Consider the following 12,656-nt stretch of genomic DNA (forward strand, 5'->3'; position numbering starts at 1 on the left):
CTAAATCATACTACAACTAAATTGGATCTAGATTGTTGAGTAATGTAGAGAATCATGACTAACGTAATGACTAGCTAGATCTATTCATGTATAACAAGTGTTCTAGATCTAGAATCCAGATCTAGACTAGATATCTACAATGTCACTCAATGTGTTTTGAATCGATAGCACTTCGATATTTTTTTCTATACAAATGAATACGGGAATCAGGGATTCAACATAATTAATTTCTACTAATGAACTTACAAAAAAAAAAGTCACGTTGGTGTATCAGCTAACTGACGGTACCAACCCGCCACTCCCTCACTCTCGCGTTCTTCATTTCTAGACTAAATCTAATTGCCTTTAAGAACCAATCAACGTATAGATCTGGACACAATGTGTTCCCCCACCTTTTCTGTCCCCCCCCCCCGGCCAACAAAACGGCTTAGCGTGACCTCCGTGACCGCTCGTAAGCTAGTCAAGAGAGGGGGGGGGGGGGAAAGGATACGAAAAGCGTAACGCGACGGGTTCAATGCGTATTTGCGTACTGACGGTCATTTTTGGGAGATTTTGCGTAACGAATACGCATTTTGCGTAACGGTAGGCAGGTCTGCTATTTACAGCATTTTCAAAAAGAAATGTGATAAAACAGTCAATAAAAGATGATGAATCATTGATTATATTAATATTTTTACCTGTTTTTTTAGTCAGAAAAAAAGTGAAAATTATTGCGCTTTTCATTACTACCAATAACAATAGATACCAGTACTAAATCTATCAACCAAATGCACTCAAATATTATGTACATTTGAATCAATGGGATATAGATCTAGATTTGTCTTCTTTTTATTTGCCTAGAACATCTTTCATTCTAATACTAGACCAGTGCAAAACATAGGCTAGCGAGAGATCAAAGCCTAAATCTCTAACTAGATGAAGGACAATAAAAATCCTAATTCATTTTACCTAAGATTTAGACATCTAATAGATCATTATTACTGTTCCTTTGAGATAAATAATGGATCTAGAATAGTTTCATATTTTACTTTTATTTAGTAGTAAACCTTTAGGAGTGCAACTTGAACCAGTATAGTGATGGTGATGATTTTTACCAAAAAATGATTCTAAAAAAAAATGCTAGAAAATATACCAAGAAAAGGCCCAGCATGGTGGATGAATACTGGATTTAGATCTGCCATTTCTGTTGTTTTCATTTATCTTAGGCTTAGATCTATAGGAATCTACAAAGGTGTAAAGATAAAAGCATAGATCTAGTCAACCTTGATCTACATTCAAGACCTAGCCCTAGTCTAAGGCTAAGGCCTAAGCATAATAAGGTAATACTAGATCTAAATCTAAATGCTAATAATGTCCAAGTCTGCTTCATCCTATGCTAAATCTTGATCAAGATCTTCATTATCACAATTCATAGAAGTATAAATAAAACAATAATAAAGCTTCTTCAGTAGTAAACATTGTGGGTGTGTCTTGGACAAGCATAGCCATGATGTTGTAGATTTTTACAGATAAACAATACTAACAAAAAAAAAAAAAAAAAAAAAAAAATGGGCAAAAAATGCCCACAGTGGATGATTATTTGATGTAGATCTGGCATTTCCTTTCTTTTTATTTACCAGAAGCTTAGATCTAAAGATATATCTAGATCTAGAGTCCAAGTCTAGAGATAAAAGCTTAGATCTAATCAATCTCGATCTACAGCCTACACCTAGCCTACTGACAATAATAGATTTAGATCTAAATACTAATAATATACTATAAATACGCTAAATTTAGACCTACCTGAATCTAATCTATATATCTAGATCAAATTCTTCATTATTACTATTTATTTGTGATAAATTTTAGAATAATTATAAAGTCTCTTTGGTAGTCAACATTGTGGGTGTGTCTTGGACTAGCGTAGTCATGGCGACGTTTTTTTACATTGTAAAAAAAGTAATAAATAAATGTCTAAATAAAGCCAAAAGCTTCTAATTTCTATGTAAACAAAGGATGAAGAACTCTTTTATAAAGTAAAAATAGTTCCACTGTTGTTAGTTAAAAATTTTAATTTAAAAATGCAACGAAACAAAGGTAGGGTAAGAACGTCTATGGGATAGACGTTCCGTGCGTTTAGGGCAGACAGACCGTCTATGGGATAGACGCTCCGCACTCATTGAGTTAAACAAGGGTGTATCTTATCCCCATTTTTTGTCCTACTAGTCATCAAGGATGTCATTTAAAAAATCAGGTGCTTTCGGTATCCTTTGGCATGAACCAAACCGACTGACAGACCTGGATGGTGCAGATGATATAGCGTTACTTGGTAATACAATTAAATGTACATATAAGAAATGATAAGAGCCTTGATATAGACACACTCAAATTATTTGTATTGGTTGTAGGTAACCAAGTATCGCAGTCAACATTGGTCGTACAGATCTTGAACAAATAGAAAAGTTCACCTATTTAGGGAGGTTTATCCCAATCAATGGAGATCTATGCAGACCTCGATGTTGCACATCATATAAGGAAAGCAGGAGTAGCCTTTTAAAAAGTATGGCATAACTGAACAAACTAATCAATTAGACAGGAAAGAAGACAATACAATCATTGTTCCAACGGCCACCTACACTTCGGTTGAAAATATGCTTAACTTGGCACAGCAATGATTGCTGAAAAAAAATTAGAAGTAGCAACAATACAGAAAACACTGAACCATAATTTACACACACATAAAAAAAAAACCTATTAAAATACTGAGAAAGACACAGAGATAGAGGCACATTTCTTATTCCATATATTATAATTTATGCTAGAACCAAGTGCTCTTTCTTCCCTAGTGCCATTAGTGATTAGAGAATGGAATGGGTTGCCTAAATCAGAGAGCAGGAAAACTAACGACTTAGCAGAGTTTAAGTCACAGATTAACATGTATGACTAGATTGACACATGGAATGCATAGGATGTAATTTATCTTCTCTTTTGAATTACATATATATATATATCTGTAATATTCTAGAAAATTCTTAATTCTAAAAAATCTAATAATTTAATGAATAATAGATCATATCTACTATCGTAGTTCATACTATTATTCTACTCTAGATTCTATTTAATAATAGATCTATAGACTTATAGAGCTATTCTAGATCTTATCTTATATAATACAGACGTTACTTCAAAAAAGAAGATGATTACGTCCTATGCGTCATGCATGTTAACAAATTCTGCCAAGTCACTGGTTTTCCTGGCTGGCTTAAGCAACCCATTCCATGCTCTAATAGCACTAGGGAGAAGGAGCATTTGTACAAATTTGTCCTAGCATATAGAACGAGGAATGTGCCTTTATCTTTGTGTCTTTCTGAGTATTGTATTAGATTTTGTTTTGGTATTTGAAGATTATGGTTCAGTGTTTTATGTATAATTGCTACTTTACTTTTGAGACTTCTCTCCTGGAGGCTTTCTAAATTAGATTGATTTTACTAAAGGTATTACTCTAGTCCAGTGATGCCCAAGATACGACCCACGGGCCGGACGTGCTTCCATCTGGCCCGTTGAAATGTTGACACAAAATATCCACTTAAAAGAAAATTGACGCCCCCCCCATCTCCCCCTAAAAAAAGTTTCAAAATGTATCTTTATATACGTTAGGGCCCTAACTTTTTTTCTAATGGATTACTACCAAGGCAGTTAACATTTGTGCTTTCATGATTTAGGACTATAGAATCCACTAGGCAAAGTGAACGGATCCTTACTTTTTTGTAGAACATGATACCATTGCTAGCCAACATGTTAGTTTTTATAAAGAAAGTGAGGCTGTTTTAAAAACACAAGAACAACAAAACAGAACTTACGCCATTTTTTGAAGTGTAAAGAGAAAATTCAACTCTCCCAATAATTCAATGTAAATACTAGATCCTTGGGTTTGAAATAAAATAGTTTCAGGTCAATTTCATTCAGTTTTTGTATCTTTTCCATCATGTGGCCCGCGACACTAGTGTTGGAATTTAAAATGGCCCGCAGATTGAATTAGGTTGGTCATCACTGCTCTAGTCAAATGTGAATATTCATTAGTTATGAATCTCACTGCTCTATTTTGTGTCTGTTCCAGTTTCTTAATGTTTTCTTGAGTTGAGGGATCCCAAACAGAGGATGCATATTCTATAAATAACATTTACTTTTATGTTCTTATTTGATTTATAGGAATTTCTTTTAATAAACACTAATGCTTTGTTTGATTTTTTTTATAGTTTCATCAAAATGGGGATTCCATGACAGTTTTTCATTTATTATAACACCTAGATATTTTGCGTAACTATAAGTCTGTGTTACTGGTTTACCAAGAATAAGATAAGTGGAATTTATTTGTTTAAGTTTTTTGTTACTCTTAATAACTGACATTTTTCTGGGTGGAAAGACAGGCTCTAATTTGATTCCTATTTCTGTAATTCATCTTTATATAATTCGCTTTGTCTTTGTAAAATTTCTGTATCTTGCGTTGTTTTTATTGTTCTATATATTATGCAATCATCTGCAAATAATCTGACTTTTGTTCCTGAACTAATGCAATTTGGTAAATCGTTTATGTAAATTAATAATAGTAGTGGACCTAAAACTGTTCCTTGAGGTACACATGAGTTTACTGTTATTGGTGTTGATTTAGACTATTTTTAACCATTTATTATTACAGTTACAGTTTGTTCTCACCAATCAGTATCAGAAAATCCTTAATCCACTGATGCAATGGACCATCTAGAATAGAATAATCTAGATTATTAGATTAGATCTATAATTAAGTATACTGTTACGTTCGCAGCATAGCTAAATGCGGAATGGTGTGAATGCATATTGAAAGAGTTAGAGAGAACTTTAGAAATGGAGTAATGAAAACGAAGATCTAATTGACATATTATTATTTGTTGTATCAAGATTAGAGTCCTCTTTATATACTATATATAAACGATTCTGTTTGGTGTATGATTAAGAGTCTCATCTGCTCGTAACAAGTGGCGACCAACGTAAAGGTAAAACCCACGTATTACTCTATACATAGTTGATCTCCTGTCAGCAGACAGTAGACTAGAGATATTAAGCATAAATCTAGCGAAGGATATTATTCAGCTATTGATAATAGACAATGGCAGACAAGGCTGAGGTAGCAGCGTTGAAGGAAGAGGGTAGGTTGTTGGATCTTGAAGGATCGGAACTAAGGAAATAAGTTCAAGAAAGGTTGATGGAGAGAGATTAGCCATAGAAAAGGATAGATTAGCCATGGAGAAATAAAAGAGAAAACAAAAAGATTGCTATTAAAAGGGAAAAGAAAAATTAATTAAATAAAATTAATTGCCATGGAAAGAGAAAAAGAAAAGGATAGATTAGCCATGGAAAGAGAAAAAGAAAAGGATAGATTAGCCATGGAGGAAAAAAGAGAAAACGAAAAGATTGCAGTTGAAAGGGAAAAGAAAAACAAATTAGTTTCCATTGAAAGAGAGAGATTGGCATTGGAAAAAGAGACGGCAGAGAAAAAGTTAAAAAACACACCAAGAAAAAGAGAGCGATAAAAGAAAAGGGGAAACTACAGGGAATAAACTGGCAAAGTATAAAGGTGCGATATTTGAAGAAGCTAAAATGGACATAGACATTTTTTTGAAGAAATTTGAAATTGAAATGAGGGAACTGAAATACCTTGAAGACAAATGGTCATTCTTATTATCGAGGTCATTTGTAGCAGTGGTTCCATCAAAGATATGTATGAACCAGAGCAACTACAATGTTGTAATAGAGCAACTACATCGTACTTTCAGGAAAACATAGGCTTTCTATCGTCAACAGTTTGTTAACTGTGAGATAGAACCAGAGGATGACCCTCAGACATTCCTGGACAGAATGATAAGCCATTTTGATAACTGGATAGAAACCGCTGAGGTAGAAAAGACCTTTGACAGCCTTAAGACATTTCTAATGTTGAGGAATTTAAAATATTTCTGTTAGAGAGGAAACCGAAATCCATAGAAGACATAGTAAGACTAATAAGGGCTTATAAAGTAGCACATCCGAGAAGAAATTATCTAGAGGCAGTGATATCGAAAAAATAGTTGCCTTTAACAGAACATGTGAGACACAGAATAACAGAACAAGGGAGAAACAAGATAGGCACAATAGATGTGATACATATGAAAGACAATATGATAACTGCAATGGAAGATATCAAAGAAACCAACAGGAAAGAAAGGACTGGGAGAAAGGTGGAATAGAACAAAGTTTATCATTGTCATCTGATACTGGAACATTGGAGGTTTTCCAGACATTCGTAGGGAACAAGACAGCCAAGACCATTAGAGATACGGGATCACTATTATTGGAGTGAATAAGAAATTAGTGGAAGACTATGAATATACAGGCGAGAATCTAGAAAATGTGTTATGTTCAAAGGGAATATTGTACAATTACTGATTGCTAGAGTTAACATTTACACACCATATTTTATGGGGACAGTGGAAGCTTGTGTTGTAGATCAGGGTGAGATAGATTTAATTATTGGGAACATTCATGGGGTGAAAAGGTGTTTAGAGATGGTAATAGAGAATTGGAAGAAATATTATGGGATAAAGTCTATTCGATGTAGAAATGGGGATGTAGAGGAAGACACAAGATCCCATCAATCAGATGATATGGGTAGCAGAGATCATGAGAAGAAAGAATTAACAGATAAGGTAGAAAAAAATGCAATTGGAATGGGTCAAAATAAAAAAAAAAGTAAGACAATCAGGGATATGGGGAAAACAATATAAACCCACATACAGACGTACAAATTCATACATCATATGCTTTAATTGTGGGAGAAGGGGACACACTAGGAGACAGTGTCAACAGTTAAGCAGAGTTAAGGAATTAAAGTACAATTGTGGAGAGGTGTATAAGAGAAAAGAAAGGGCTATTGGCAGGCTAGAAAACAATACAGAGAGACAATACTGTAGTGGGATCACGATGGGAGATCACTGCAAGGGAGGGAAATGGAAAGGATGGCATGTAAATAATGTTAGAATTATATAGAAGATAGGATTAAGAAAAGTGGTAATGATGGATACTAATTATTGTGCTAATACAATGAATCAATATATTTGTAATGAATCGGATGTCATTGTTTTATATACATATATGTTAAGGTTACTACATTAATGAAGTTTTGTAAAGGCTAGATAGAAAATGTAGTAGAAAGTAGATACATAGATTGTGTACAATGTATTTTGTTTTGATTTTGTTGATTTTAATACTCCTATTAAAATTACATTTTTTTTAAATACTGAAATGGTGTAGTAGAAATATCTAAAAGAAATGTCAAGATTACAATCATTTTATAGGTCTGATGATACTAAGAAGTTAATAGACATGGTGTTTAAATCTCTAGAGGGTATTAGGAGGGTGATGAGTAGTCATATGCAGGGTCATGTTGTTGATACAAGAAACAATGAGATTGAGACAAATCTGTAGATAAAGGAATTGTATAGAGCAAGATAGCCTTGGTTGATTAACTATGTGATTGCGGCTGGAATGAGGGTGTTTTGTATAGGCATAATAGAAGAATGTATATAATATGTTGTTGGTATAATTAATAGGTACTGTGTTAGGATTCTTGTGTTTCTTAGTACATGTTATTGAATATTTAGAATTTCCAATTGTTAACTATTATGTTTAGAAAATGGGCTGATAGACGTTCGACATACATCACACTTGTCGAACAAGGGGGATGTTACGTGCGCAGCATAGGGTGAATGCAGAATGCTGCGAAAGCCTGTTGAAAGAGTTAGAGAGAACTTTAGAAATGGAGTAATGTAAACGAAGATCTAATTGACATATTATTATTTGTTGTATCAAGATTAAAGTCCTCAATATATACTATATATATACGATTCTGTTTGGTGTATGATTAAGAGTCTCATCTGCTCGTAACATATACTAAACTAAGAATAAGATAGTTAGACTAACAATCTAGTAAGTATGATATTTTATAACTATAACATTAACTCATTAAATTTTCAATCTAGAGTCTAGATTCTAGATCTAGCTAGATATCTAGAGTCTAGATCTAGGAGTCTAGTCTAGATATAAGATAGATATATCTAAATCTATATTCTTTGATTCTTGATCTAGAATCTAGAGTAGTTTTTATATTATATTATGCTATTCTTTGACAGCGCATTATTTGACAATGGTTAGACATAGAAAAGAAAATGAAGCATCAAAATCTTCTTTAGTTTAAGGAAAATAAGGATGACTACTAATATTTGTACCTGTAACCTATATTTGTTATTATATTTAAGGTCAAAGAGGCCATGTATTTTCAATTAATTCAGACAATTTTGACCCACATTATTTGATTCCGGACACCATAATTTATTTCAAACATTCTCTATATTCAGGCATCAGATTTTAATTCTATATTAACATAATAATGTTAAACATTAACTAAATTTTAAGATCCCAAGGCATAGCCAGTGTAAATATGAGTTAAAAGACATTCTACACACTTAGCTAGCGTATCTTTCTAAGATATATATTATAATATTATATACATATATGCGGCCCGCCATTCCCAGACTTTTTTTTTATGCGGCCAGCAATACGAAAAGGGTGCCCACCCCTGCTCTATTATATTCTCTCTCTATAAATCTAGAATCTAGATCTATATAGTAAGTCTAGCTAGATCTAGGCATTTAACTTCATAAGTTCATTCAAAATGTACCAAGGCTCACTCCGAACATTTGCCAATTTATTCTCTATAAAAAAAACAACAAACAAACAAATAAAATATAAGATCATTAACATTGATGTCTAAATTTTAGTAAGAAAATCATAATTTAATTCAAACACCTGATTAATACTCTAATAATAATAATACTAATATTTTTTTATGGAATCAAACAACTTGGCTTATGAATCAAATAAATTAGCTCCAAAAACAGAATAAATATTGCTGGGCTCATTAGCATTTATATAATTATAAACTTAGCCGACCAAAAAATATAGTTTTACAACTGTCTTAACCCTAAGACTCTTAGTCTTAACATAGGAAAAAAACCTGACTTACACATTTGAAAAATTCTTTTTTCTTACATAAAAAGCTAAATGATAGTAAATACTAGATATAAATGGAAGGAAATTGGGTCAGAATAATTGGAAAATGGATACACGCATAATCCGCAAATTAATATTAGAGATCTATAATACAGCATCTGAGCATGCTAGTTTCATATTAAATATCAAAATTATGAAAATAAAGATGTAATGACCACAAAAACAGCAAGCTGCTGCTGCAAGGTGAGAAGGTGTACCGTGTGTTACATCTCTATGATCTAATGTCCGGAATAAATAAACTACTCTGTCTCTAGTCTACTAGATCTAGAATAATCTAGATCTAGCTCTAGATTCTAATAATTCTACTAATAGTATTCTAGATCAGTACTGAGAGTAGAGATACTTAGGATACTAGATCTAGATTCTAATCAAATCTAATCTAATCAATGTTATCAATAATATCAATCTAATTTTTAAGTAATTTTAAATCTACTACTCTAGTAGATCTAAATTTCTAGTACGTAACAACTCTAAAAGAACTTACGGTTGTTAATCAGAACTAAAACCTCACTGCACTGGTCACACATTGTGACAGTGATACAGTAAAATTTATAAAAGTGTACACTAGTTCTAGATCTAGAAAATCATTGTGACATTGTGTGTTTTTATCCCAATAATCCCATTCTAGACACTTAGATTCTCTAATTCCCGCAACATTATGAAGAGAAAAAATTGTCAACCCATTAATGCGCATGCGTAGATACAGGTACGTAAAACTAAAGGCTTAGATCTATATTATATAGATCTAGTCTAGATCTATAGATTCTACCCAAAAACGAAACAACAAATATAAACTATTTTATTTTTTTAATATGATATTCTTAAACGTTGTTGTGCTTATACATTTTTTAAATTTAGAACTATGTTTAAGGATTTTTTTATCATAAAGGACATTTATTATAAACGGGTTGTGGGACTTTTCATTTACTGCATGATGTAAGTTCTATTTTTAGAATATCTTTTACAGCATTTATGAAGTTTTGGACTTTATCTTACTACTAATAGATCTATATATAATAGACAATCGAAACTAACAAAGAAAAAAAATATGAAGAAAGACTCAAAGTTTAAAGCACATTTTTAATTCAATATTCAGTGGGTCTCAGGAGCAAAATGGAAATCCACAAAATGGCAATTTTCTTGGTGTCATTGAATTGCTTGAAAAAAAAAATGGTCCAGTACGTCATGCAGGATCATATAGGCCTACAGAAAAATATTAACAAAGACTTTACGAACAGTAGTTAGACAAGAACATTCAAAATGAAATTATTGATACTATGGGTCAAGCTTTTCTACAGGAAATTGTTGCTAGAGTCAAATCAGTACAATATTTTGCAGTGATTGTTGACTGTACTCCAGATATCAGATGTCATAATGGTGCTAAAGTAGGTCAATGATGGCACACACTCAGATCATTTGAGAGCAGTACTGGTGAAAATTTCTTCAACACCCTTATAAGAGAACTAGAAACCTGGGACTGGGTGTTTAAAACATCAGAGGACAAGGATATGGCAATGGGGCTAAAAGGAAGGGGCCCAATTCTGGTGTGCAGGCACGACTCTGGGAATGAAATTCACGAGCTTTCTAAAGCAAACTGCAGTCAATAAATTCTATAAACTTAGCTAAGGGGGATTTGAGTTTGTTTAAAAAAAAAATTCAGAGATTTTTTAGCTTAAAACCCCCAAACAGATTGTTTTGACGATAAAATCTAAAGCTTGATCACCATCATTTTTGTTACGACTGCGCGCCAACGTATTTTTTTCTTTGCTACTTTGTTCTAGCATTAAAAAATTAAGACATTCAATGCGCTACCATTGGACGTTCTCAACCACGCTGACAGTGTGACACATGCTTATAAGCAGTGGCGTCAGTAGGCAGGTGCGAGGGTGTGATCCGCACCGGGTGACACCCACCAGGCGGTGACTCCCCAGTGGAAGAGAATTGTACTTTGGAAAAAGCAGATAACTTAGACGAAAATAAGTGTTTAGCTAGATAGTAGATACCCAAATAAACATACCTTGATATGTATATTTATTTATTTTTGGTAGGCCAAAAAGTTAAGTGTTGAAAATGGGGACGCAAAGGTGGTCTTCTTTTTCAGGAAAAGTCTGCTGTATTTGCATTGTAATTGTTACATATTTTATTATTAATCAAGTATAAACGGCAATTAACGGCATTATTGCCAAAATTTAAAAATTAAATTATTATAACTAAAATCTTTCCCCATTAACTACAAGATCGATGTTCCGCAAGGTTGTCATTCCCGAAAGTGGTAATGGATGTAAGCACTCCACTACCTATAAAATGCTTCTTAATGGCATGCGTCTCAAATAGCCTCTGGCAACCAGTCCAACTCCTGGCCTTCACGTATAGCTCAGATATTGAGTTCGGCGAAACTGTGAGTAACTGGCGCCTTAACCAGTAAGCTTCGGGCAGGAGGGGCTCGTTCGCCATGGTTGGCTACCCACCTAGGAGAAGGAAAATTCAAAACTCTGTTGTCTTGCAGCTATATCCAATAATTGGAAAGGCTTCGGGAGTCAACCTTGAGGGAAAATCCTTTCTAACCCTAACCCCGACCCTAAGGCAGTTTGCAGCACCCAGTGCTACACCCTGGAAGAACCTGCGAGGTCGCTAACCCCAAACTGTATCGGCACTGCATTTCCTTTGGATACATCAGCTGCGTGGAGAGGGGGGAACTGATGCGTGAGCGACATCGTTCCGACCACAGCTAATGCCCAGGCATTCGTCTCTTTTCCATGAGATGATGAAGAAGACCATAGACAAGATCGTTTCAATTTTTTGTTGTTGTTGTTTTTTTTTCACTGTTTCCTCAACAACGCGATTCTAATGGCGTCTACCTTCTTATTGCAGGACTGATAAATTTCTCTCCACTGAGGTACTACTATTGACCTATGTTACGTGAACAGAAAAGGCCTGCTACAAGGCCTCTTGCTAAGTAAGAATATGATGAAATGACGATCAAGCCAATTTAAAAACTTGCATGTTATATTGCAGTATTTCTCAAACTGTTGGGGGTATGACAAATGTGGATGGGGCGAAGCCTTTTAAATTATTTTTCAAGGGTAAAATTAAAAAGTTGTACTTTTTTTGTAGTTATTAATCATTGTCTTAATATTAATCCAGTCAAATGTCTTTCTTAGGCCAGAAATTCTCGCAACTGTTGAATGTCGTAATTTGGACGACTTTTATGTGACAAAAAATAAATGCAACGCAGCGTAAATTCTTACTGAACAAGAAAATTATCTTACGACCATCACGCCCACTACAGACATACGTGCGCTATGTGTAGTTAGAATATCCCTCGCATAACAGTATTGACCAAGGTTTACTCCTTTTTATAAGACTTAGCTTGACTTGCCACTTTTACTCTTTTTTTTTTATTGAATCATGATTGAATGAATAATGCGCTCTGATTGCAAGAAAACACTTCAATATCGGAACGTCCTTGCCTGTTATTGTTAACCGGATTTCGCGGGCCAAGTTTGGGTAGGGAAGCGGATAATAAGTGAAGTTTA

General features: G+C 33.8%; 1 pseudogene; it reads right to left on the minus strand.

The window, feature by feature from the left end:
* The window catches only part of LOC106065879 (ubiquitin carboxyl-terminal hydrolase 34-like), a 73,359-nt pseudogene extending 63,558 nt beyond the window's left edge, over positions 1-9,801 (minus strand).
* Between the last annotated feature and the right edge of the window lie 2,855 nt (positions 9,802-12,656).

This window comes from Biomphalaria glabrata, chromosome 3, assembly GCF_947242115.1.
Source record: "Biomphalaria glabrata chromosome 3, xgBioGlab47.1, whole genome shotgun sequence".
In the NCBI taxonomy this organism is placed as follows: Eukaryota; Metazoa; Mollusca; class Gastropoda; family Planorbidae; genus Biomphalaria; species Biomphalaria glabrata.